Source organism: Gobio gobio (genome assembly GCF_949357685.1).
Source record: "Gobio gobio genome assembly, chromosome: 25".
NCBI classification, from domain to species: Eukaryota; Metazoa; Chordata; class Actinopteri; order Cypriniformes; family Gobionidae; genus Gobio; species Gobio gobio.
In genome coordinates this window covers 11,875,242-11,901,956 of record NC_137121.1, presented here as the reverse complement: position 1 = coordinate 11,901,956, position 26,715 = coordinate 11,875,242, and positions in this window count along the sequence as shown.

Genomic DNA, 26,715 nt, shown 5'->3' with positions numbered 1-26,715 from the left:
AACGTCAAATAAAAGGTATAACAGCTTCTCTTGCCTTATGCACCGTTTTTTTCTCCTCCGTTTCCCTCAAATAATCAAGGATAAGCACCTTTGGCGATAGAAATGATTGTAAATTAGCATAAGCCCGTACGGTCCGCCATGCTTTGTTTACATCTAGCTATCACAATTCCTTGCACTCAGGCAGTTTGGCGTGACTTTTCCTGGAATGCTACAAAGTCGTGAGTCGTGGTTTGAAGTCAAAACTTACGTGCTCAAAAACCTGCCTGGAACGCAGCATTAACCTCTCTACTTAACCGTTGGACTCACCATAGACAGTAAAAGAAATGGACACAGCGACCCCATAGACTTCGACGGAGAGAATTGAAGTAAGGTTAGGAGCACTTACTTCCTGATGGCTGAGCGTACTACGCAGCCGCAGACTGAGCTTGACGACGTAGATGTGGCGTGAGCAACCTGTCCGACAGTGGCAAGTCTTCTAGTAGTTGTGCAACGTGAAATCTGAATCACAGAATCTTGCAGAGACAGAGAGGGTGAGCAGGAGCAACTTTTGATGAATGAAGCAGGATCTGCAACATCTCTATCTGCGTTTATGCCTCCACGTCCCCCCAATTGCCTCATAGACAATAAAATATTGCCTACGAGCTTCTCCTTGGGTCTATACGGTAATTTGCTCAACAGCGCGACACAGTCGCATGGTTATGACGCAATCGTTAGCCTATATTTTTCAAAAACAGCTTCAACGGGGCGATAGTGTAAGATACAAGGTAATGGAGCCATTTATACATTGCCATGTTTGTTTAGAAATAAACAATGGACGAATGGAGTCTTTAAACGCCTCAGATGTAAAGATATTCACTGTCAAAGTGAGGCCAAAATGAATGGGAGTCAATGGGATGCTAACAACAGGTGATGGCTTGGTTAGCAATGGCCGCGCATATGGGTGGTACGCTTTCCGGGGGCTGGGCTACCCCCTTGGGACTCACACAAAGGTCATGTTTGTAGTTCTAATCGAATTGTCCAACTCCCAATGGGTTGTGGGCAATATCAGCCGTTACAGTGTGCGTCCATCTGCACTTCGAATTCTGACCGAAAATAGTAGACCATCCGGGTATCTTTGGAATACTCTTTTCAACATACTACGATTTGGGACATCCTATTCTATTTTCGAATACTATTTAGTATGGATAGTATGCGAATTGGGACGCAGCAAATGTCTTTATCATCTTTAATTGTACAAATACAGGATAAGTCTCAGATAAACTACAATTATATTTGAGTATGCATGTAATCTGAGCAGCCTTTAGAAGCTATAACTTCAATAAAAGCTCATGTCATGGCATGAAAGACAAGACTTTTGACAAAAGCATGTTACATATAACCTGAACAAAGTCACTCAGTTATTGCTCTAGGTGAGGATGAAAGCACTGGTTTTAGACCAAAATGGGAGAGAGGAAAGTTTCTTAAAGTACAAAGTGTACTACAAAGTGGCCTCACAGAAAGAAAAGTTGGAATATGTTAAATTAAAATGTCCATATATTCCATCACAGTTCTTTAGGTGTTATTTCAAGATTAAGGGCAGAATCTCAAGGAGATGTACGATGCCATTTCCTGTCTCTGTTCCTCAGTGCGCTGTGATATTACGGAAAACAAATAGGCTTGGAGAGCAGAAAGGAGGGGAGGGTACTGCTTTGTTCGTGCGTATGTGTGAAGAACACATCCCTTCCTCTCCCATGAAGGTTGCAGAGCAACAAGATTAAAGGAGTGTCAGTCAGCACTCCTAAATGCGAGAGTCTTCCTCCAGAAACAAGAGAGGAGAGAGATTGCAAAGGGCGGATGGAGAGAAGTGTGAGAGAGAAGTGCGGCGAGTGGAGACATTGTGGAGGAGATAGAAGAGTAATTTGGGTGAGATGGACGGAATGATGATATGTGAATAAAAGGGTGACGGACACTAAAGAGACGGAGAGAGCGAGGGATGGGGTAGAGAAATCGCAATTGTCCAGCATTTGACACCTCTGCAGAAAACACCTTGCCAGCCTGTCAATCACAGGGGCTCAGTTGATTGATTTTCTCCTGTTCTCAATCAGGTTCTTAAGAGGGTCCTGCTTCTTTTCTTTCTTTGTCTGCCTGACAGCTTTTCTTCCCCATCTCTTTACCGCTCAGGCTCTCGGCCGATCCAAAATATCACCTTATCCTTTGGCACGTATCAATCAGAGCCATAAATTGGATACTTGGGGGGGTTTGGGCTTGGTTAACTTAAAAAAAATATTATATATATATATAATTTCAACATTTTTAATTGTCTTTATTTTAGTGGCTTTTCCCAGCAAATATTGATATGTGTAATTAATTGTGATGAATTGATTACATTATTATGCCATCTAGCATTATACCAAAAAATATATATATATATAAAATTTTTGATGTGGATATTGTAATGTACCTCGGGTGGCAAATTTCTGCTATTATTATAATGAATTAATAATGATTATGATCACAATAAGCAATGCTTCTGCCAATTAATATGTGTTAGCGTGCGTGCGTGCATGCGTGATTAAATGAGTGATGTAAATAAAAATGTATTGTAAAATAATAATAAAAAAATCTATGTAAATACAGTAACACTAGGTATATACAAAAGAACACAGGACGGGGAATGAGAAACATGGTAACCTTTTCATATTTGGCTTAAAGGTTAATAAGCAGCACACAAAACCAAAAACTTCCCTTCTGCCTCATTTACAGAAATGACAGGACACCTGCAGGTGTGTGTAACCTCTCTTTCTCTCTCACACACACACGTTGGGTTTTCATGTTACTGTATATTTTATCCCCTTCACCTACCAATTACAGAAAATGTCCTGCATTTTTACATTTTCAAAAAACATCACTTAGTATGATTTATAATCATGGGGACCAAAAAATGTCCCCACAAGAATTTGGATATTGCCATCTTTGTGGGGACATTTTGTCCCCATAACGTAGGGTTTACATGAACCACACACACACACACACACACACACACACACACACAAACTCAAACATGAATACAAAGTCGTTACTCAATTTCCCTCTTTTCCTGTAAAAACAGATGTCTGTTTTTCATTAAAGTTTCATTTAAGTTCCAATACATTTTATTGAATTGAGCACCAAAATATCACTCAGAATGCTACATCATCAACATGAGAGTCAACATTTACACAAATTAAAAGAATTAAGTTTCTTTTTATATATCAGGGTGACTCTCAGAAACAATGTCAAGAAACCTCCAGGTCATATTTCACCCTGAAAACAAAAGTCCTAGACACGTCTAAATGGGAATTTACAGTTCTTGCTTTACTTTTTCACCTGCGTGTTTACGACATCAAACATACTGTAAGCTCTAGTTGTGCCAGCTGTTCTTACAATAGAGTACAACAATTGCCTTGGAAGGAAAAAGAAAAAAAGAAAGGATGAAACAAAGAAATCATATATAATATAGAGATTTTAAAAAAAAACGCGCATAAACTACTGAAGACAGAAACTTGAAAGCTCTGAGGTTGTTATATATTTTATGTTTGCGATTCCAAATTCACACACCACATTAAAAATGTGTTTAAATGCTGATGCGCCATGGAAACAGGAATTATTCAATGTCTTTAAAAAATAATAATAACGACGATGTAAAATTAATAATTATTTAAGATTATGCAATGTTTCTAGGTTACTAAGAATCAAATGCGTTACATTGAATGCTGCTGTCATACAACCTACAAAGACTTATTTTAAAATCAACTTTCAATATTATTTGTGATGAAAAAATTGAGACCACTTAACATTGAAAAATCAATGTTAAGTGGTCTCTTAATTTTTTCCAGAGCTGTGTGTGTTTGTGTTTGAAATTAAAAAAATAAAAGTAAATATGTGTTCTCCAACTTTTGGACCCCACTGTATATATGCTATGCTAATGAGGCTAGCGAGAGAGAGAGAGAGAGAGAGAGAGAGAGAGAGAGAGAGAGAGAGAGAGAGAGAGAGAGAGAGAGAGAGATTGAAGATAAGCGTCTCTGGCTCCCCACATAGATCTGTGTTTGCATGATAAATTAAGATATGAAAATTGGTAATATTTCATTTTCCACCTCAGTCCCGTTTCTGAGGAATGTTCGGGACCGGAGGGGATTTGTCATGTGACATAGGGAGGAATCAATGGACGAGGGACTTGAGGACTGTATATTTACTTAACTAGATGAGGACCATCTCAGCCTCCGCACTATATCGGATACTGTGTGGGAGAACGAGAGACACAGCCAGCTCATTAAGCAAAGAAGGAGAAAAGAAGAATAAAGGATATAAGCCCCATTGAGGACGGTATGTTGCGATTCTCTCTCTCTCTTTTTCTGAGCTTGACGGTCCAGCCCATTTAAAACCCCTCAACTGTCAATCACCTCGTCCAATCATTCAGTCGCCATAGCGAGGGCAGGAATCAATCACCCAGGCGTCCTCTCGGCCGGGATCTCAATCATGCAGTCTGTGAGCCTGGCATTTACCAACAGATATTACATACACATATAAAATATATGACACAGATTAGATATGTGATTACAGAGTCGGTCCCACCTCGCCGGGATCAGAACAGCGAGATCTAATCGAAGGGCCGGGCTGAACACGGCCTGTATTGAGTTAGGAGGAGGGGACAACTGAAGCAGGGAAATGAAAAGGAACCTGGTCTCATTTCCTGTGCGCTACGGCACCCCCCGACTCACCGTAAGGGACCCGAGAGCTTATATATGCAGGCGATACATATCACTAAACTGGATGCAATTTTAAATACAACTCGAAATCTCTGGCCTTTTCTTTCATGGTATTTTAAATATTTGTTCAAATTCATCTACTTACTAAGCACTATGAATGAAGGTCAATATTACTGATACCAATACTGATGTCTCTATTACATGGATTTAAAAAAAATCAATTTTAGCCATTAATTATAGCCATTCAGCATTACAGTATAATTGAAAGCCATCGATTTACACATTTAACAGGCTTTAAAAAACATAACGACTTTTAATTTAAGTGAACTTAAAACAATCTTCACATAAACCAATTGTAATAAATGTCACATTTAGCTGTGCCTTTAATATATCAGGGCTCAACAGGCGTGACGGTTCAGATTTTTACCAGCCCTGCTAAAATGCACAAAAAAGTTATTGTTTTCGGTGTTTTTTACCCATTTTAACCTTGTAAACAGTGCTTTAAGATTTTTAGGTAGGTCTAACAGGTAGGATATTTACAGAAATTGAATATAGTAATCAAACACTTCACAATCTTCACTGCATAAATTATGAATTAAATATAGATTAATTGTTATTAAAGCTAGAAACTTTATTCAGTCAAGAGCAGGGAGTGATTTTCTCTTTGTCTTTTGTGCTTTCATTAATATTAATAAAAGACAGCAGGTTTATTAGGCTGCTGTCACTTTAAGACCTGACGCACATTATCCGGATCTGACACGCATCCTATTTTTTGACAACTATGCGTTCATTTAAGACTTTATTTAACGCATTTAAGACATTTAAGTGCTTACCAGGATTAAAAAAAAAAAAATGTGTCCGTTCAAGCGCGAAGAGAACTCAATGTGGCGCTGCCTGAAGCGGCTTTCTGTGTGCGCTTTTCAGGTGTTTGTTCCTAAAGAGCCGCTTCACAGACAGCGTGCCTGTAAAGATTTGAGGTCATATATGCGTCTTATCACGCTTGAATGGTTTAATAGCATTTGAATGAATGATAGCATGATCATCTCCTGCTGCGCAAGCAAAAGGATTGTGTGAAATATGTTTAACAAGTTAAACTGAAAAAATGTTTTCACTTTTATTAATCCACTTTTGTTATTCCCTTCCCCACTAACTTTCCTCTGTCTCGTTCACTGAAATGTACGTCATTACTTACATTCCACAAGTGCCCACTATGGGCGGAACCCTTGCAATGGGTTTAAATGGAATGCCCTTGTTAGGGCTGTCAACGAATATTCTAAATTCGAATATATATTCGAATAGTTTTTAAAAAACGAATTTCGAAGGTGAAAATTAATATTCGAATAAATAAAAAAATGTGGGGGAAAAAAACGCCCGCGGTAGTAGAGGCGTGGCTGTCTGCTTTGCGAGTGGGCGCTAGCGCGCCTGAAGCCTTGTGTACTTTGGCCCGTCTCTAGATCGCGAGCCCACGCTGACTGCGCGCGCTCCTCCCCAAACGGACGAGGCGTTTATACTTGACACGCTCGCTGTTGTGCTTTTCTTTGAAACGACAGATGGCGACTCGGAGTAATTGTTCTATAAACTATCAGGAAAAGCGTCGAGAAGAAGTGGGCTAATGTACACAGGTGACGATATTTATTTTAGTACACTTCACCGAAAACCACACTACAAAAGAATCATGTAAAACAGATCAAAATAAACCTTGATATTACTTGTGACATGAGAACAAAATGTATGTAGAAATGTAACGTTAACTTATACTAACTCAATGTATGATATCTAAATGTTTCCTAATTTCACTAAACACTTTAGTGAGTTTTCACTTAGTTTCGTGAACTTTTCTTTATTAAACGGGCTTTTTTATGCTTTTGTAGGCTCGTTTTGTAAACATAAGCAACTAATTTGTATGTGCAAACTGGACCAGCCTTACTTTGCATCGCCCGCCACAAGCGTCTCTGTCTGCAACACGACAAGAGGCCATAACGGAGAAATTAATTTTGTTCATTTGTAAGGACATGAGAGCGATCAGTGTCGTGGATGGGGCAGGCTTCAGGGAGTTCTGTCAAGCAATGGAACCGAGGTACTGACTGAATAGATATTGCATGAATGAAGGATAAATGCACTGCTTCCACTGGTTTGATTATTTACTTTTTCATGTCAAGGAAAAGTTCCATGTTTACCACAGCTCGCTCGGAGCGTTCAATAATATGCTGTAAAACTTATATTAATATTTGTTTCAATCACTGAATGAAGCCTGCTATATTTGGGACAAGAGTCGCGACCTTAAATTGCTTGCACAAAACTCTTGATCAGTCTCAAAATGTGTGTGTGTTCATTTAAACCGTTATGCGCAGAGAGGGTGAGGGCGAGAGAGAGTAAGGTCTGCGGTCTTTAGCCATTAGTGATTTACTTGTTTTTGTGTAGGTTATACGTTGTCAAATATGTTTAAACTTAAATAGACTATCTATATAAGTAGTTATGTGTCTTTGTATTCATTTGTCCTGTTATTGACGTAATGCGCGTCATTGATAAAATGCGCAACCAGATGTTCGAATAGTTCGAATATTCGTGCTTTTTTTAGAGGGAATATTCGAACGTCATTTTTGAGCAATTTTGACAGCCCTAGCCCTTGTTCACTTGTGGGTAACTGAAAGGTGCTGCATGTACGTTTTTGACTGTGCTATATGTTTACAAATATTTAGGAAACATGCTAAGTTCACATACTCGTTTCTCTGAAAAGCAATGCTACACTCAGTTATTTTACATTGAAATGTGCGTTCCGTGTCGGAATGTCTATTTTTGTTTTGGTCCAGGCGATATCGCATGTTGCCAATTCACCCAATAGTATTTCGACACCACAGGTTGCCAGTTGGCGGAAAACAGCTATGTAAGCCAGCAAACAAACTGGGTCAGAGATCGCAGATTCTACCCGACCTAAAAAGCCTCAGCATCCATCTAAACATCTCTATGAACACATTAAAACTCATCAACTTACATTGTGCATTGTCAATTGTGCTCCTTCTTGTTGCGTGTCCTCAAACTGGCAACCCGCGTGAGCATCGAGTCTGAGGAGGAAGGGGCGGGGCAAACAATATTTTGAATTTGGACTGCAGTACCCATTTCAACCACTAGCTGTCATTCTTATAGGCTATACAGCACCTTCAAGTGCGAGCACTGCAAGTTGCTGTTGTTACTTCACAATCATGTTGCACTTTGGTCTATGAAGCTGCCTGAAGTGTAAACATGAGTAGACTCACTCCCTCAAAATCCAAGGGGTCGAGGGTCTGTCCAAAAATACTTCCCTCGTCCACTTGACGAAATTGAACACATTTCAAAATGGTGGCAGGGTTTCCCCCGAGGGAAAGTGCTTCGGGAAATTTGCAAGTGTATGTCTAAAAGTGGAGTTAATTACAGCCTAACTAGCCAGATCTTAACCACAAGGCCTTGGTTATGTTTTACTCATTTTCTGCTTTTTAAACCAATCAATACAATAACCTCTCTCAGTCTCTCTGCTAAACCCACCAGGTGTGGAGCACCACATCTTCAATTACTCTATGCATAACACATTTACTGGAAACTATAGCTGTGTTCAAAATCGCCCCTACACCCTCATTCACTATTCCCTACATTACTCCACTAATGTAGTCCACTTGAAGGAGTGAATGAAAACGAGTGAGCTAATTCGGACACTGAGTGCAATCTTCAGAATTTATTCGCTGTGACCGTCATTATGTGCATTATGTGTCTTTCTCTAGCCGTTGAGTCGTACACTTGTTATTGCAGTGCATTGCGGGATTGAAAGAGTGCCCTCGATAACGTCCACTATGGTTTCAGATACCACTACAAATGGCTGTCCCCTCAAATTGTGCTCTATTTAAGGGTATGGGGGTGATTTTGCACTCAGCCAATGAGAATTTATATGTTCTCTTGATAAGTTCAAGTTATATCCTGCCTCCAAGTTATAATTATGGTGTATAATTTGGCAATTTAATATTTCTTTAACACTTACAGACAAGGACAGGAAGCTTTTTAGCACTAGTTCAACCAGAGCAAAGGATGAGCATCAATGTAATTGATGCTTTAAATAGAGGGTGTTTTATCATTCTGCTGCTACTATTTTTCTTGCTTTCAAGAAATCAACAGTACACAAAATGCAAAGACAATAAACGGTACGGTCAACCTCAAAAGAATCTACTGGTAATTTTAAAGTTTAAATCCATTAAGTAAACTAAAACAGATGTATCTAGGTCACTTTTATGACAGAGTCTTCATTTTATGATTTTAAACACTTTATTCAGATGTAAAACATTAAATACGGTGAAAATGCTACAAACTTTTCAGCCCATATTTTATTGGTCTTACTTGGTTATAAAAGTAATGTTTGATCAAAACGGGTCAATAAACCAATGAGAATTCAAAAAGAACTTTGTGTTTTCTTCAGGGTAGAGATGTGAGACTGTCCCGTAGTCGCTGAGTAAATGCCACCGAGATTATCTTTTCACAGGATTTATTTTGATGTGCTTTTGCATGGTTCTTCAAGATTACAATGTCTGTTTTTACCCCAAACTCAAAGGTTTTCCCAATGTCATCCCTTCACTATGCCACTGGGAGAAAGTGGCGAAGGAGGGGAGAGAGCAAAGGAGAGATTTTCGGAAGTTCGCCACATGCTGTGTGACGCATTCCCCCGGCTCTCGCGGACTGATCCAGCACCAAATCCCAGCTCACGGAGGTGCTGAGCCCCCATGTTGCTCACTCTCCAACTGTGGAGGGCAGCCGCGTGAAGGCGGCCAGGCCAACGCCGCCTAACTGGGCCTTGGCAAGGTGACTGCCAACCCTGAGGGGAATGAGAGAGAATTTACATAAACAGCTTTGGAGATCATCAGACCTTCCCCTCCTCTATCGCCCGTCCCTCTTTCGCTCTCTCTTTCTCTCTCTCTCTCTCGCGCTCTCTCTCCTGCGGCATGATGCTTTATTATCAAAGGCTTTTATTGCGCTGTGATTTCACCTGTTGTAAATCAATGCAACCTGAGTGCCGGACACAGGCGTGGAGACGCATATGGCAAAATACAATCGAATAACACACAGACAGTGTTAACTCCTGTTTTCCTCCACTGTAAAACCTGATGAAAGGAAACCGGCATAAATCTCAGCACCGCCGTTCCATTAATCCAAGCTCTCCCACAGGAATCCATCAAGGGCTTTGGCACCAAGAGCCATTACTGCAATAATGCAGTGAGGAGAAGATGAAAAAATAGAATACTCAAAGGCTGCACTGTTAATTTAGTCATTGTTCTTCCAAGACCCTCAATATCGCCGTTCAGGAGAGCACTCAACCTTGAGCCAGGCGAGTTTTGTCTTCCCTGACGTTCCTGGCAGATTATTTATTCATGGTGGCAGATTGGCAAAGGCGTGAAAGTCATGACAGTACACAATCCCTGTGCACTGATACTTTTCTTACTTTTCAAGATCTTATTTTAGCACAAGGCACATTGCTCTTGTTTTCACTAGTCGAGTGCCACAGGGATGACAATTTTGTAGGCCAATATGGAGGCTAGAAACACCCTGGTTCCCTCAACAAATGCCAATAGGATTTTTCCATTGATTTTTGGGTGGCCAGAAAATGAGCTCTGTGACCAAAAAAAGTTTATGATTCGTACACGTTTGGTTAACGATGATAATCTCCATAAATTAACACAACTTTTATGAATTTTGAAGCCTAAGTCCCAGCCAAAAATGTATGGTGAGGCCAATATGGGCCAATATGCACAATATGGACTTGAAGCATGGGTTTGTCTATGGGTTCAATGTTGGCCCCTTCTGAATTTGCCCCAGTATGGGCGCTAAATGGGTTTGTCCTTCGGTTCCATGTCTGCCTTTACTGGGGCAAATTCAGATTTGGCCGACATGGAAACCATGGACAAACCAATGTAGGGCCGATACTGGGGCTAATTCAGATTGGGTCGACATGGAACCCATGGACAAATCAGGGCCCATACTGGGGTTAATTCAGATTGGGCCGACATGGAACCCATGGACAAACCCAATTAGGGCCCATACTGGGGCAAATTCAGATTGGGTCGACATGGAACCCATGGACAAACCCATGTAGGGCCCATACTGGGGCTAATTCAGATAGGGCTGGCATGGAACCCATGGACAAACCCATGTAGGGCCCATACTGGGGGTAAATCAGATAGGGCTGGCATGAAACCCATGGACAAACCCATGTAGGGCCCATACTGGGGATAATTCAGATAGGGCCGGCATGGAACCCATGGACAAACCCATGTACTAGGGCCCATACTGGGGCTAATTCAGATAGGGCCAACATGGAACCCATGGACAAACCCATGTAGGGCCCTTACTGGGACTCATTCAGATTGGGTCGACATGGAACCCATGGACAAACCCATGTACTAGGGCCCATACTGGGGCGAATTCAGATTGGGTCGACATGGAACCCATGGACAAACCCATGTACTAGGGCCCATACTGGGGCTAATTCAGATTGGGTCGACATGGAACTCATGGACAAACCCATGTACTAGGGCCCATACTGGGGCGAATTCAGATTGGGTCGACATGGAACCCATGGACAAACCCATGTAGAGCCCATATCACGCCTACATTGGATCCACAATTGAATATAGGCTGGGATACAATTGGTAGCAAAAAGCTAAAGTTAGGATATAAATGAACAACAAAATGATCGCACTACTTCGAACTCTTTAGAGGGTTATTTAAAATCTTCAAGTTGGAAAGTTTGAGTTTGAGTACTTTGCAAGAGTGCAAGTATAAACACAACAAGGCTGTAAAAGCGGACTAGTGAGTAGATGAGACTCCTTCCTGCGGGACTCTGTTGGCGAAGCTACTTTAAATTGTCAGTAAACTTGGCAAGCTTCAATTTTAAAATATTTAAATTACAGTCTTGATAGCCCTAAAAATTGGCTAACCTAGAAGTTTACTAAAAACGTAGTTAACTACATTGCTAGCTATTTGCATAAATATCAGAACAATCAGGGTGATTTTGAAAATTCAGGTTGGAGAGAACTATTCCTTTAAGTAGCTTTCATGCTTTAAGTTTGTAACCCTCCAACACTGGCATTCACATATACGGACAACCAGCACCCTTCGGTATGCAAGTAATTAGCATCTAAATGTGATTTCATTCGGCGCATGGATGCAAATGGCGTCCATTCCATACCCAGCAGGCTCCACATCCCTCAGCTCTGTGGAAGAATAAGGCAGAAAATGGAGGGGAATTGAACCTTTGGTGTCTGCATCTGTCTGAATTAATGTTCCAGCAGTGCTACTGGGCTGCCCACTAGCCGGCCGCATTATCGGAGGGAATATTCAGACGAATAAGCTCCTGCCAGCAGATTTTCCTGAGGTGTACGCCATACGTTCTGCAATAGTGCGATTCATCAAGGGCACTGAATGCTAGTCAAGGCCCCAGAGGAAGCATTTATACGTTATATGGATTTGTTGGGCGGCACAAAGTTTAAAGCCCTCTGTACTGACCTGATTAGCCCAGGATGGTTGATTTACAGCTTAGCAAAACTAAGACCAGAAAAGCCGCATTTAACAGTGGTTTCCTGTGTTTACAGTTAAGACTGTTTTCAAGTTCCAAGTTTCAAGTTCATTGTCAATGGAACATCATGTACATCTTGGAATGGAATATCATGCACAACTTCTGGTGTCAAAAACTGTGAAAAATAAGATCTTTTCATCCCTGCAACGTGCCATTCACAACCAATCAAATTATGGTTAGCTTTTATGTGGTCAAAGAGGTTTCATCCCAGCAAACAAAAATATGTTCTAAGAAGGTTTTGCTAACATTCCCATTAGGTTATGAAAATATTTCTGAACGATGAGGGTTTTTTTTATGTTTAAAAAAATTATTGGTAGTGCTAACGTTGAACGGATATAGTTCACCCAAAGATGACACATGTAGTAACATTTATAAATGTTAGATGAACATACAACTAAAATGTTTCCTGGAAAAAAAAAACGTTCCATGAATTAATGTTACTGTTTAGCTAACTGTTATCGTTACTGGAAGAATGTGTGTTCATAACTTTGAGAACCTTGCCAGAATGTTAGCAAAAATTCTGAGGACATAATTTATTTGTGGCTAGCTTGTTTTAGCCACTTTTTAATTAAAACCCACACAGATTTGATTAGAAACACTATTTTATTTAGTTAATTAGGCTAGTTTCATTATCTATCACTTTTAACATGGAATACAATTTATAGCCTAAAGTAGGCTAATCATCAGAAAGTCAGCATGTTTTCACTAGTTAGCATTTATCTGAATCAGTATTGGACATTGTCAGCTAGTTAGCTAGATCTATCTGAATCAGTATTGGACATTGTCAGCTAGTTAGCTAGATCTATCTGAATCAGTAGTGGACATTGTTAGCTAGTTAACATTTATCTGAATCAGTAGTGGACATTGTTAGCTAGTTAGCATCTATCTGAATCAGAATTGGAAATTGTTAGCTAGTTAGCATCTTTTTGAATCAGTAGAGGACATTGTTAGCTAGTTAGCATCTATCTGAATCAGTAGTTTTTTTATCTGAATCAGTAGTGGACATTGTTAGCTAGTTGCCATCAATCTGAATCAGTAGAGGACATTGTTAGCTAGTTAGCATCTATCTGAATCAGTAGTGGCAATTGTTAGCTAAAAGCATCTATCTGAATCAGTATTGCACATTGTCAGCTAGTTAGCTAGATCTATCTGAATCAGTATTGGAAATTATTAGCTAGTTGCCATCTATCTGAATCAGTAGTGGCAATTGTTAGCTAAACGCATCTATCTGAATCAGTATTGCACATTGTCAGCTAGTTAGCTAGATCTATCTGAATCAGTATTGGACATTGTCAGCTAATTAGCTAGATCTATCTGAATCAGTAGTGGACATTGTTAGCTAGTTAACATTTATCTGAATCAGTAGTGGACATTGTTAGCTAGTTTGCATCTATCTGAATCAGAATTGGAAATTGTTAGCTAGTTGCCATCTATCTGAATCAGTAGAGGACATTGTTAGCTAGTTAGCATTTATCTATCTGAATCAGTAGTGGCAATTGTTAGCTAAAAGCATCTATCTGAATCAGTATTGGACATTGTCACCTAGTTAGCTAGATCTATCTGAATCAGTATTGGACATTGTCAGCTAGTTAGCTAGATCTATCTGAATCAGTATTGGACATTGTCAGCTAGTTAGCTAGATCTATCTGAATCAGTAGTGGACATTGTTAGCTAGTTAGCATCTTTCTGAATCAGTAGAGGACATTGTTAGCTAGTTAGCATCTATCTGAATCAGTAGTTTTTAAAAAAAATCTGAATCAGTAGTGGACATTGTTAGCTAATTAGCATCTATCTGAATCAGAATTGGAAATTGTTAGCTAGTTAGCATTTTTCTGAATCAGTACAGAACATTGTTAGCTAGTTAGCATCTATCTGAATCTGTAGTTTTTTTATCTGAATAACTAGTGGACATTTTTAGCTAGTTAACATCTATCTGAATCAGTAGTGGACATTGTCAGCTAATTAGCATCTATCTGAATCAGTAGTGGACATTGTTATCTAGATAGCATCTATCTGAATCAGTAGTGGACATTGTTAGCTAGTTAGCATTTATCTGAATTAGTAGAGGACATTGTTAGCTAGTTAGCATATATCTGAATCAGTAGTAGACATTGTTAGCTAGTTAACATTTATCTGAATCAATAGTGGACATTGTTAGCTAGTTAGCATCTATCTGAATCAGAATTGGAAATTGTTAGCTAGTTATCATCTTTCTGAATCAGTATTGGAAATTGTTAGCTAGTTAGCATTTATCTGAATCAGTATTGGAAATTGTTAGCTAGTTAGCATTTATCTGAATCAGTAGAGGACATTGTTAGCTAGTTAGCATCTACCCGAATCAATAGTGGACATTGTTAGCTAGTTATCATTTATCTGAATCAGTATTGGAAATTGTTAGCTAGTGAGCATTTATCTGAATCAGTAGAGGACATTGTTAGCTAGTTAGCATCTACCCGAATCAATAGTGGACATTGTTAGCTAGTTTACCATCTATCTGAATCAGTAGTTGACATTGTTAGCTAGTTGGCATTTATCTGAATCAGTATTGGACATGGTCAGCTAGTAAGCATCTATCTGAATCAGTAGTGGACATTGTTAGCTAGTTAGCATCTATCTGAATCAGTAGAGGACATTGTTAGCTAGTTAGCATCTATCTGAATCAGTAGAAGACATTGTAAGCTAGTTAACATCTATCTGAATCAGAATTAGAAATTGTTAGCATCTATCTGAATCGGAAGAGGACATTGTTATCTAGTTAGCATCTATCTGAATCAGTAGTGGACATTGTTAGCTAGTTTGCATTTATCTGAATCTTAGTGGACATTGTTAGCTAGTTAGCATCTATCTGAATCAGTAGAGGACATTGTTAGCTAGTTAGCATCTATCCGAATCAATAGTGGACATTGTTAGCTAGTTATCATTTATCTGAATCAGTATTGGAAATTGTTAGCTAGTGAGCATTTATTTGAATCAGTAGAGGACATTGTTAGCCAGTTTGCATTTATCTGAATCTTAGTGGACATTGTTAGCTAGTTAGCATCTATCAGTATTGGAAATTGTTAGCATATATCTGAATCAGTAGAAGACAAGCTAGTTAGCATCTATCTGAATCAGTAGTGGACATTGTTAGCTAGTTAGCATCTATCTGAATCTTAGTGGACATTGTTAGCTAGTTAGCATTTATCTGAATCAGTATTGGAAATTGTTTGCTAGTAAGCATTTATCTGAATTAGTAGAGGACATTGTTAGCTTGTTAGCATCTATCTGAATCAGTAGTAGACATTGTTAGCTAGTTAACATTTATCTGAATCAGAAGTGGACATTGTTAGCTAGTTAGCATCTATCTGAATCGGAGTTGGAAATTGTTAGCTAGTTAGCATCTTTCTGAATCAGTATTGGAAATTGTTAGCTAGTTAGCATTTATCTGAATCAGTATTGGAAATTGTTAGCTAGTTAGCATTTATCTGAATCAGTAGAGGACATTGTTAGCTAGTTAGCATCTACCCGAATCAATAGTGGACATTGTTAGCTAGTTATCATTTATCTGAATCAGTATTGGAAATTGTTAGCTAGTGAGCATTTATCTGAATCAGTAGAGGACATTGTTAGCTAGTTAGCATCTACCCGAATCAATAGTGGACATTGTTAGCTAGTTTACCATCTATCTGAATCAGTAGTTGACATTGTTAGCTAGTTGGCATTTATCTGAATCAGTATTGTACATGGTCAGCTAGTAAGCATCTATCTGAATAAGTAGTGGACATTGTTATCTAGTTAGCATCTATCTGAATCAGTAGTGGAAATTGTTAGCTAGTTAGCATCTATCTGAATCAGTAGAGGACATTGTTATCTAGTTAACATCTATCTGAATCAGTAGAGGAAATTGTTAGCTAGTTAGCATCTATCTGAATCAGTAGAGGAAATTGTTAGCTATTTAGCATCTATCTGAATCAGTAGAGGAAATTGTTATCTAGTTAACATCTATCTGAATCAGTAGAGGAAATTGTTAGCTATTTATCATCTATCTGAATCAGTAGAGGACATTGTTAGCTAGTTAGCATCTATCTTAATCAATAGTGGACACTGCGTCTGTGAGGAAAATGTGAGATCAAGGGGTTAAAGTTCCCAGATGTCTATATTTTCAGGTCCAGCACTAGCTGAGCAACTGCACTTGAAATGAATGAGAGCGCTAACAGATAGCTTTCTCCAGATATTACATAAGAGCGGGTGCAGCTCTTTGTAAACTGGTATTTGTAATCATATTTTAAATTATTGCTGTTACTCATAAACACCCTTGTTTGTAACGTAAACAGTTTTACCGTTTACTGAATTTTGTTGTTATTTAGCAGTTAGTCAGACTATAGCAGCTTTCATTGGCCAAGGACCACCCAGAGGCCGTCTGACTAACAAAACAACCAATCACAGTTCGTTTAGTTCAGCGTTATGTTTAGGGGTGTGAAAATGTAACATCGATGTACCTACAATAACAGACTGGGCTGTAAAACTCTTGGACAAATTTTAAAGAGTATATGTCACAAACTTCACATAGCCGAATTTTGAAAATCCAGCGTATAGTTGATCCCGATAACTGCTCATTGTCACAGTAAACACAGCAGCTATCTTTTTCCATGAGGGGGTTTGGCTTTGTTTCCTGATGGACCACTAAAGAACGCAACACACACGTCACCCACACATCCTGAAGAATTCAACCAATCAGATGACGACTTTGAATCTCCTGAAGTGTTTCCAAATGTGTGTGCCATATGCATCAGACGTTCAGCCAACGGTATGTCCGAGGCTGAGACTATTTAGCAGCTAATGTAAAGAAAGCCTTGCACATTCATAGGAAATAGTTAACTCTACATTGAATAATTAGGTGTATACTGTAGGTACACTAATCAAAAAAGGTTTAATTATAATTCAGTTGTCATTTTAAGTGTATAAAGTAAGACTTGTATGTTCTCTTATTGTAGGTTTATGTAAATATGCAATGTGTGTTTGTGGATGTGGGTTACATGGTTGGGTCCAACTCTGCAGATGATGCTCTCAGAAGACAGACAAGAACAATCTTGAGACCAACTAGCAACACAACAGTGACACCCTCAGGAGAGAAACGCTGTAGGAATATAGCCCACATCTCACTCAAAAAACACATATGGCTGCTAAGAACTCGAGAGGATGCTGAACGACAGCTTTAATCAGGGGCAGAAAGCAGGCACTTGGAAATAAAAGTTAAAAGAAAGAAAATGCAGAGTGCAGAAAGGCTCGCTTGCTCTGATTTGCTCGAGCAATTTAGAAATGATTGACACGTTCAATTAAAGCAACAAGTTACTGAACACTGGTTGTGATACTGACCGAACAAGCTAATAAATTAGCATATGCTCAATGATTCGGGAAAATCAATCAGTAAGGGGTCGTGGAAGGTAAAGTCACACTTGGTTCTTCTCGCCCATGTTAAAAATAAATTGCTTTAAAGACAATGTGAAAATAAAATGGGTCTATTTACTATGTCTCTGATTCCTGCACAATTCATTAATGCATGTTATTCTTTTTATAAAATCATACATATATATGATGAAAATCTGAATTATACAAAATAATTATAAAAGGTATTTTAAAATATATTTCATATATATTTTATGTATTAAAATAACAAAAATTATATGTAATAATATAAACTATATATATATATATATATATATATATATATATATATATATATATATATATATATATATATATATATATATATATATATATATATATATATATATATATATATATATATATATATATATATATATATATATATATATATATATATATATATATAAATATAAATAGTACAATTAAATTATATATTATACTATAAAAATGTCCATGGTTTCTTAAGATTTTATGTATGGTCTATGTATAAATAAAAATTTTTATAATATATATATATATAACAATAATGTGTGTGTGCGTGTGTGTGTGTGTGTGTGTGTGTGTGTGTGTGTTAAATATGATCATTATAATTATATAAAAATAAATATGAAAATATATATACTATATCATATTTGTCATTTTAATAAATAAAATAAACATGAAATGTATTTTAAAATATCAATTTTTATAGTATATATATTTTCATATTTATTTATTTCATATTTCATTATAATTATCATATTTTATATACACACACAATTATATATTGTTATATATATTATTAAAAAAAATATTTATACATAGATCATACATAAAATCTTAAGAAGTCATGGACATTTTTATAGTATATATATATATATATATATATATATATATATATATATATATATATATATATATATATATATATATATATATATATATATATATATATATATATATATATATATATATATATATAATTTAATTGTACATATATTTATATATATAAATAAATAAATAAATAAATAAATAAATAAATAAATAAATAAATAAATAAATAAATAAATAAATAAATAAATAAATAAATAAATAAATAAATAAATAAATAAATAAATAAATAAATAAATAAAGGTAATTATAAGATATTTAATGAACATTAAAATGACATTTAGAAAAAAATTATAATTAAATAATAAAATGTACAATTAAATTATGTACTATATGATTTCTTAAGATTTTATTTATAATTTAATAGAAATCACAAATGTACAATTCCCTAATATTTTCGGGTTTTCCGTGACCACTGGAATATTTTAATAATAAGAAACTCTGACATATACAGTGCCTTGCGAAAGTATTCGGCCCCCTTGAACTTTGCGACCTTTTGCCACATTTCAGGCTTCAAACATAGAGATATGAAACGGTAATTTTTTGTGAAGAATCAACAACAAGTGGGACACAATCATGAAGTGGAACGAAATTTATTGGATATTTCAAACTTTTTTAACAAATCAAAAACTGAAAAATTGGGCGTGCAAAATTATTCGGCCCCTTTACTTTCAGTGCAGCAAACTCTCTCCAGAAGTTCAGTGAGGATCTCTGAATGATCCAATGTTGACCTAAATGACTAATGATGATAAAGAGAATCCACCTGTGTGTAATCAAGTCTCCGTATAAATGCACCTGCACTGTGATAGTCTCAGAGGTCCGTTTAAAGCGCAGAGAGCATCATGCAGAACAAGGAACACACCAGGCAGGTCCGAGATACTGTTGTGGAGAAGTTTAAAGCCGGATTTGGATACAAAAAGATTTCCCAAGCTTTAAACATCCCAAGGAGCACTGTGCAAGCGATAATATTGAAATGGAAGGAGTATCAGACCACTGCAAATCTACCAACACCTGGCCGTCCCTCTAAACTTTCTGCTCATACATGGAGAAGACTGATCAGAGATGCAGCCAAGAGGCCCATGATCACTCTGGATGAACTGCAGAGATCTACAGCTGAGGTGGGAGACTCTGTCCATAGGACAACAATCAGTTGTATACTGCACAAATCTGGCCTTTATGGAAGAGTGGCTAGAAGAAAGCCATTTCTTAAAGATATGCATAAAAAGTGTCGTTTAAAGTTTGCCACAAGCCACCTGGGAGACACACCAAACATGTGGAAGAAGGTGCTCTGGTCAGATGAAACTAAAATTGAACTTTTTGGCAACAATGCAAAACGTTATGTTTGGCGTAAAGCAACACAGCTCATCACCCTGAACACACCATCCCCACTGTCAAACATGGTGGTGGCAGCATCATGGTTTGGGCCTGCTTTTCTTCAGCAGGGTCAGGGAAGATGGTTAAAATTGATGGGAAGATGGATGGAGCCAAATACAGGACCATTCTGGAAGAAAACCTGATGGAGTCTGCAAAAGACCTGAGACTGGGACGGAGATTTGTCTTCCAACAAGACAATGATCCAAACATAAAGCAAAATCTACAATGGAATGGTTCAAAAATAAACATATCCAGGTGTTAGAATGGCCAAGTCAAAGTCCAGACCTGAATCCAATCGAGAATCTGTGGAAAGAACTGAAAACTGCTGTTCACAAACGCTCTCCATCCAACCTCACTGAGCTCAAGCTGTTTTGCAAGGAGGAATGGGCAAAAATTTCAGTCTCTCGATGTGCAAAACTGATAGAGACATACCCCAAGCGACTTACAGCTGTAATCGCAGCAAAAGGTGGCGCTACAAAGTATTAACTTAAGGGGGCCGAATAATTTTGCACGCCCAATTTTTCAGTTTTTGATTTGTTAAAAAAGTTTGAAATATCCAATAAAATTCGTTCCACTTCATGATTGTGTCCCACTTGTTGTTGATTCTTCACAAAAAATTACAGTTTCATATCTTTATGTTTGAAGCCTGAAATGTGGCAAAAGGTCGCAAAATTCAAGGGGGCCGAATACTTTCACAAGGCACTGTAAGTCAACAATTGTTTGAAAAGGCACGGTTAACACTTGTTATTGTTAACGTGCGTCATCCCAAAGAAAGTTTCTTTCATTCATTCGCCTCAATCCTTTATTATGCATGGATGAGCGTGTCCTTGATAAATCCTTAATTTAATTAATGGATAATCAAACCTTAAACAGCCTATTAATGAGCTATTAGGGGTATGATTGAGTTTTGTGTTTCTGAGGATGTAGAACAGTGAATCTGGCAGCCAGCCTGGAGCAGCAGCAACAGTTTGAAGAAACATCTCTTTAACTGCTTTCTTAACTTTTTATCACCTGGGAGAGACTGTTGGTGCCCCACAAAACCCTTTTTTTCTCTCGTTCTCACGCACCTGTCTCATATTGCGGGGGAGGGAATGGGGTTGCCCTCTTTATCTCTCATGCAATCTCTCTGGTTTCTCTAACTGAAAGAGTTGAGGTCGTGACAGCGGGAACCCCACCTGCCAAACAGGAGCATCCACCTGGTACTGTAGGCCACTCGAACCCTGCTTGGAAAAGGTCTCGCTGACACACACACACACACACACACACATCTTTTTGGACAAGGTCTGAGCGCAACTGAAACGAATCATGAACAGATGCAGAGCTGTAGGCATGGTTTGAGCCGAGATAAAGCGCTGCCGTCGCAGTGGTCTGCGATCTTCCAAAAGCTCGTTTTCATTTCTGTACTATTGCTTAGCAACAAGGCCAAGTCATAGAAAGTGCTTTAAGCTGATTTTGCAAATCAAGGAACATAGAGTAAGACAAAGTGTGCAATAAACACTTATTTTCCAGTGCCGGTGTATAAAACATTCATTTGATTACATATTGTTCAAGACCGAAGCAGATCCATGGGCGTTTGTAGTTTTTAAAGGGAAATTATTTACTTACCCTCATGTTGTTCAATGCAGTTGTTTTTCCTGTGGAACACAAAAGAAGCTTTCTTCCATAAAACATTGAAAACATAACAGTCCATTAAAGGGTTAGTTGCTTTGTTTACGCATAAAAACATAATTTACCACTTTATTTACAAACGCACGCGTTCACGAGAGCACCAAGACGCATGCGTGCTGTGTTGGCGCGAGAGCAGACGTTGTTGCGTGAACGTGCGTTGGAGATTCATATTTTGTAAATAAGGTGTCAATTATGCTTTTGAGCAAACAAAACACTCAGGTCGGTTTATAAAATGGAGGTTAAACCACTGGAGTTACATGGATTACTTTAATGATGCATGAAAAAATACTATAGTAGCCTATATTATAGTAAATTTACTCTATAGGCTAAATACTAGTGTTTTTTAAGGGTGTTCATATCAGGATTTTTGGAGCCGATCACAATAAGTCTATTTGAAACCTTCTTTTTATCATGTAGAATTATTTATAGGGATCCTCCAATCAGGATTTTTTTTATAGACATTCATTCAGGGCCTGAATTTCTCTTTTGAATCCCCCCTTAGGTGACTGTTTCTGGGCCTTTCATTTGTGTTCCGAAGATGAACAAAGGTTTGGAATGACATGAGGATATGAGTAATTGAAGAACAAACCCTTTAAGACTAAAAATATGGCACCTGTGCTGCTAACTGGAGGTCCGTAACATCAAACGTCATTGGTTCTCTCTCAATGTCATACTATAGTAAATATTCTACAGTAAATTAACAACTCCTTTGAGGGCGAATAGCAAATAAATCATTAAGCTAGTGTATGACTTCAGAGCACTTGGAATATAGCACACAAGTCATATGGACAACTTAGGGGTTAGGGGTTCATTTTTATAATGTGTTTTTATGTTTTTTCATGTGTCTTACAGAAAAAAAGCATCATATGGGTTTGGAACGATATGAGGTTGACCAAATGATCATTTATTTTGACAAATAAGGTAAAGTTAAATAAAAAAGATTCATTTCTGTGGAAATCTATGGAAGCGTCAGGGCCGGCGTTTGCTATAGGCGAGCTAGGCGGTTGCCTAGGGCGACAAATGTGTTGGGGGCGCAGCCAGGCGCCCTCTAGTGGCGCCCTTAAACTTACTTCCCATTAAGCATAGAATTAAAACAAGCAAAATAAAACATACTGTTTATTAAACATGATCATCCTTGGGCGCCCCCTCAGCCGCACGTTTAATTACTTAACCTGATTATTAGATTGAATTATTATTATTGTCGAGCACAGGCGTTCAGGCGTTAGGTCAGGCAAGTGCTCATCACTGGCGCGTTCTTCAAAAATGAAGCGGTCTAAACCCTTGAGTGCACAGGGACGGAAAAAGAGAAAGGCAGACGATCAAAAGAAAGCCCAGTATAGAGGTAAGTCTTCTCATCTCAGCCATAAAGGTGTCAAACGAAATAAATTTACTTCGTATTATCGATATTATCAACTAATATTGGACAGTATTGGACGTTTTATTGCTGTCACTAAGCTATCACTAGCTAGCTAGTTATCTAAATTACATATTTCTACGCATTTCACTGACAATAAGGAAATCCAGACGAGCCAAATTTTAATGCTGCGTCAATTTTGAAGGTGAATAGAAACAACTGTTCATCTTTTATTATTTAAGATAGGGATAGAGCTACAAGAACTTATATATTTTAATTTTGTAGTGGTAAGTACAGTGTATCCATAATAGCACTTTTGTTTGTAGAGGGTAAAGTTAATCCAGTTTATGGGTCATCATTTGCTGAAGTGTCTTTACAGGTGCTTAAGAGAGTTTTTGCACAGTTTATGGAGTTAATATTTGGTAAATATCCTTGAACATTCTTTCTAGCATTTGTGTATGAACAATTTATTGCAGTTGATCCTTCAAGTCTTAATTTTCTTGATTAAGTGTTGGAGTGACTATAAAAGCCTTTTTGTTTGTTCATCCATAGTTTGAGTCATAATTTGTTAAATATCCTCCAACGTTCTTTGTAACATTTTTGTATGTGCAATTTATTAGAGTGTATCATTTAAGTCATAATTAGCTTTTTAAGTCTTGGAGTAACTATAGGAGCATTTTTGTTTGTATAGTTTTTATAAATACTTAACCCATTTGTGCCCAATTTTTTTCTGAATGGCATGTCCTGCATTTATTTTCCCCAGGTTTTTGTATTTTTTCTTGAAAATCGTATTTGAATCTGTGGCATCTATAGTTGCCGGTGGGCAAATATGTTGTAGCCTATGCACCCCTTCAATGTCAAATATGTATAAGAGGAGAACATTTAGCATCTAACTCAAAATAACTGCTTTCAACAGATCAATCTGTATTCATAATCAAATTTATTATGTTTGACTAAGTATACTAAAAACTATAGATCTGTTGTAAGATTTGTTATGTTTGGATGATTCTAGAGACCTTCATGATTATGTTGATATATGTCAACAAAAATACTTATTAGTAACATGAAAATATCCTTTCTTTGGGAGGGTTTGCCTTCGTTGTGCTCCCTGGAAGTAGGGGTAGGAAGTGGGCAGTCTCATGTGACAGGAAGGAAATTAATACTTTTTTTTTTCTTGAAATCCTTTATTTGGTTGTCTGCTTGTGTGTCATTAAGATATAAAACATGGATAATATCTAGAAAAATACTTACAGAAGGAAAATGACACCTATACACTGGCAACTGGGGGGGGGGGGGGGGGGCGCAAAACTCAATCTCGCCTAGGGCAACCAAAGAGCTAGAGCCGGCCCTGGGAAGCGCATACTGAGAATAAAGCCTGAATGTAGTTATTTTTCTAACCCTGAAACCATAAACATTCATAACAGCTTCTCTGTCGGCTATATTTTGACAATCATGTTAACTTTTAAAATCAGATAAGCTCTTCGCAGTGCACCGAAAAGGTCTCGATTCAACCCTTATTTCCACCAATTACTTACCATGACAGAAGCAGACATTAAAAATGCATGACTGCAGCGACAGAGGACACTTTAAATGCACACTTTAGCTCTGTTCTAAAACTGCATAAACAGCTGCCTTCTAAAGTGACATCTTAGTTAACGGCCACAGATCCTCCTGAGTGGATGATTTGCAACACTCTACATACAGTAGGCACAAATTGTGTTTTGGACAACAGACTTGACTGATTTCAGTGGAGTTTGATCAAAGTCCCTTTCAAGCAAGTAATTTCCCTCGGCGGCCATCTTTGAAACGCCTCTCTGGCAGCTATTTCAGTCAAGTACAACTCCTATCTCTTTCAATGGGGGAAACATCCAATTCTCCAGTGCTGTTCACCAAGTTTACAATTTAATTTCCTATATGTAATCCGACAACAGCTGTCTCATAAATTTTGTTTCTAAATGCTCAAATCATGACAAAACACAGACTGGACCAGTCAATGTGTGCAGTATCACTCTAAAAAAAAAGGCTCGCAATCATAGGGGAACCTTTTTTAGTGCTATATAGCACCAATTTTGGTGCTTCAGTGGTTCTTCAGCGGTTCTTCAGAGGTGCTATATAGCACCTTAGTCAAAGAACCGGTGAAGAACCTCTGAAGAACCTCTGAAGAACCGCTGAAGAACCACTGAAGAACCACTGAAGCACCAAAATTGGTGCTATATAGCACTAAAAAAGGTTCCCCTATGATTACGAGCCAAGAACCATTTTTGGTGCAATATAGAACCTTTTTTTTTTTGAGTGTAAGCTTGCATCTCAGAACACTGGCGCAAAATCAAATAGTTCCCTATATAGCATGCAAAAAACAGTACGCCAACATAGTATGTTCGAATACATTGTATTGGAAAAACAGTCTGTGAAAAATCCCCGGATGACCTACTACTTCTGGCGAGATTCTGAAGTCGCTTTCGATGGACACTTTACTATCCCATGAGGCCACGGGAGGGGATTTATGAATGGAGGTGAAGCGACGCTACTGATGCTGGTAGGTCACATGATAACAACAACATGGTGGATGTAGTACATCCAGATTACATTCATACTACACACATTAACAGTTCAAAGCTCGCCCTATTTTCCTGTAGATTATTAAACTGTTAGGACCCGATCACACAGAACGCGTTTTTGCAGCGAGAGGCGCCTCTTCTGAATAGATTTCTGTTGTCAGAGAGCGTTATGCGCGCTGCTTATGCGCCCCGGGCGCCACGCGTTTTAACCGCCAGCTGCGCCGCGCATTTTAGGAGCGCTCTGAGCGCATGAAGTTGAAAAAAAGTCAACTCTGAGCGGAAAAGCGTCTGACGTCATCGCGTTTTTTTTCTATTGTCCAATCGAATGAATGGAGAGGCGGGCTTTCCGTTGTGGCGATCGTTGCCTTGATTAGACTGACAGCACAGCTGATTCGGGGGGTTCCTAGCAACGTAAAAAAACAACAACAGCGCACTGCTCTTTTCTCAATGAAAAAACATCAACCAATAAAGGCAGTGCGGTGCGCCTCGCGTTTTCGAACCTGAAAAACGCGTTCTGTGTGATCGGGGCCTAACGCTGCCTCAGAAGTCTGTCCGAAAACAACGAGTGAGCTGTCTAAGTTATCCGCCACGATCAGACAGAATGCGCGTTTTTCAGATTTGAAAACGTGAGGCGCACCATACTGCCTTATTTGGTTGACGTGTTTGTTTGTTTTTTAGAAAAGAGCAGTGCACTGCAGTTGTTTTATGTTTCTAGGCAACCCCCGAATCAGCTGTGCTGTCAGTCTAATCAAGGTAAACATCACCACAACGGAAGACCCGCCTCTCCATTCATCCGAAAACCGTGAATGACATCGGCGCTTTTCTGCTCAAAGTTGATTTTTTTCTCAACTTCAGGCGTTCAGAGTGCTCCTACTAAAACGTGACGTGCCCGGGGCGTATAAACAGCGCATAAGACGCTAACACTGATCGGTGCCTAATATACGAGTACTAAGCTATCACTTCAGTGGTTCTTCAGCGGTTCTTCAGAGGTTCTTCACCGGTTCTTTAACTAAAGCCCCGTTTCCACCGAAATTACCCGGAACAATTTGTACCAGGAACTTTTTTTGCAGGAAATGAAGATTTTTAACTCCAACCATTGCCGTGTGTCAGTCGTATAATGCATGTGAATGTGGTCTAATTCTATTAGAGTAA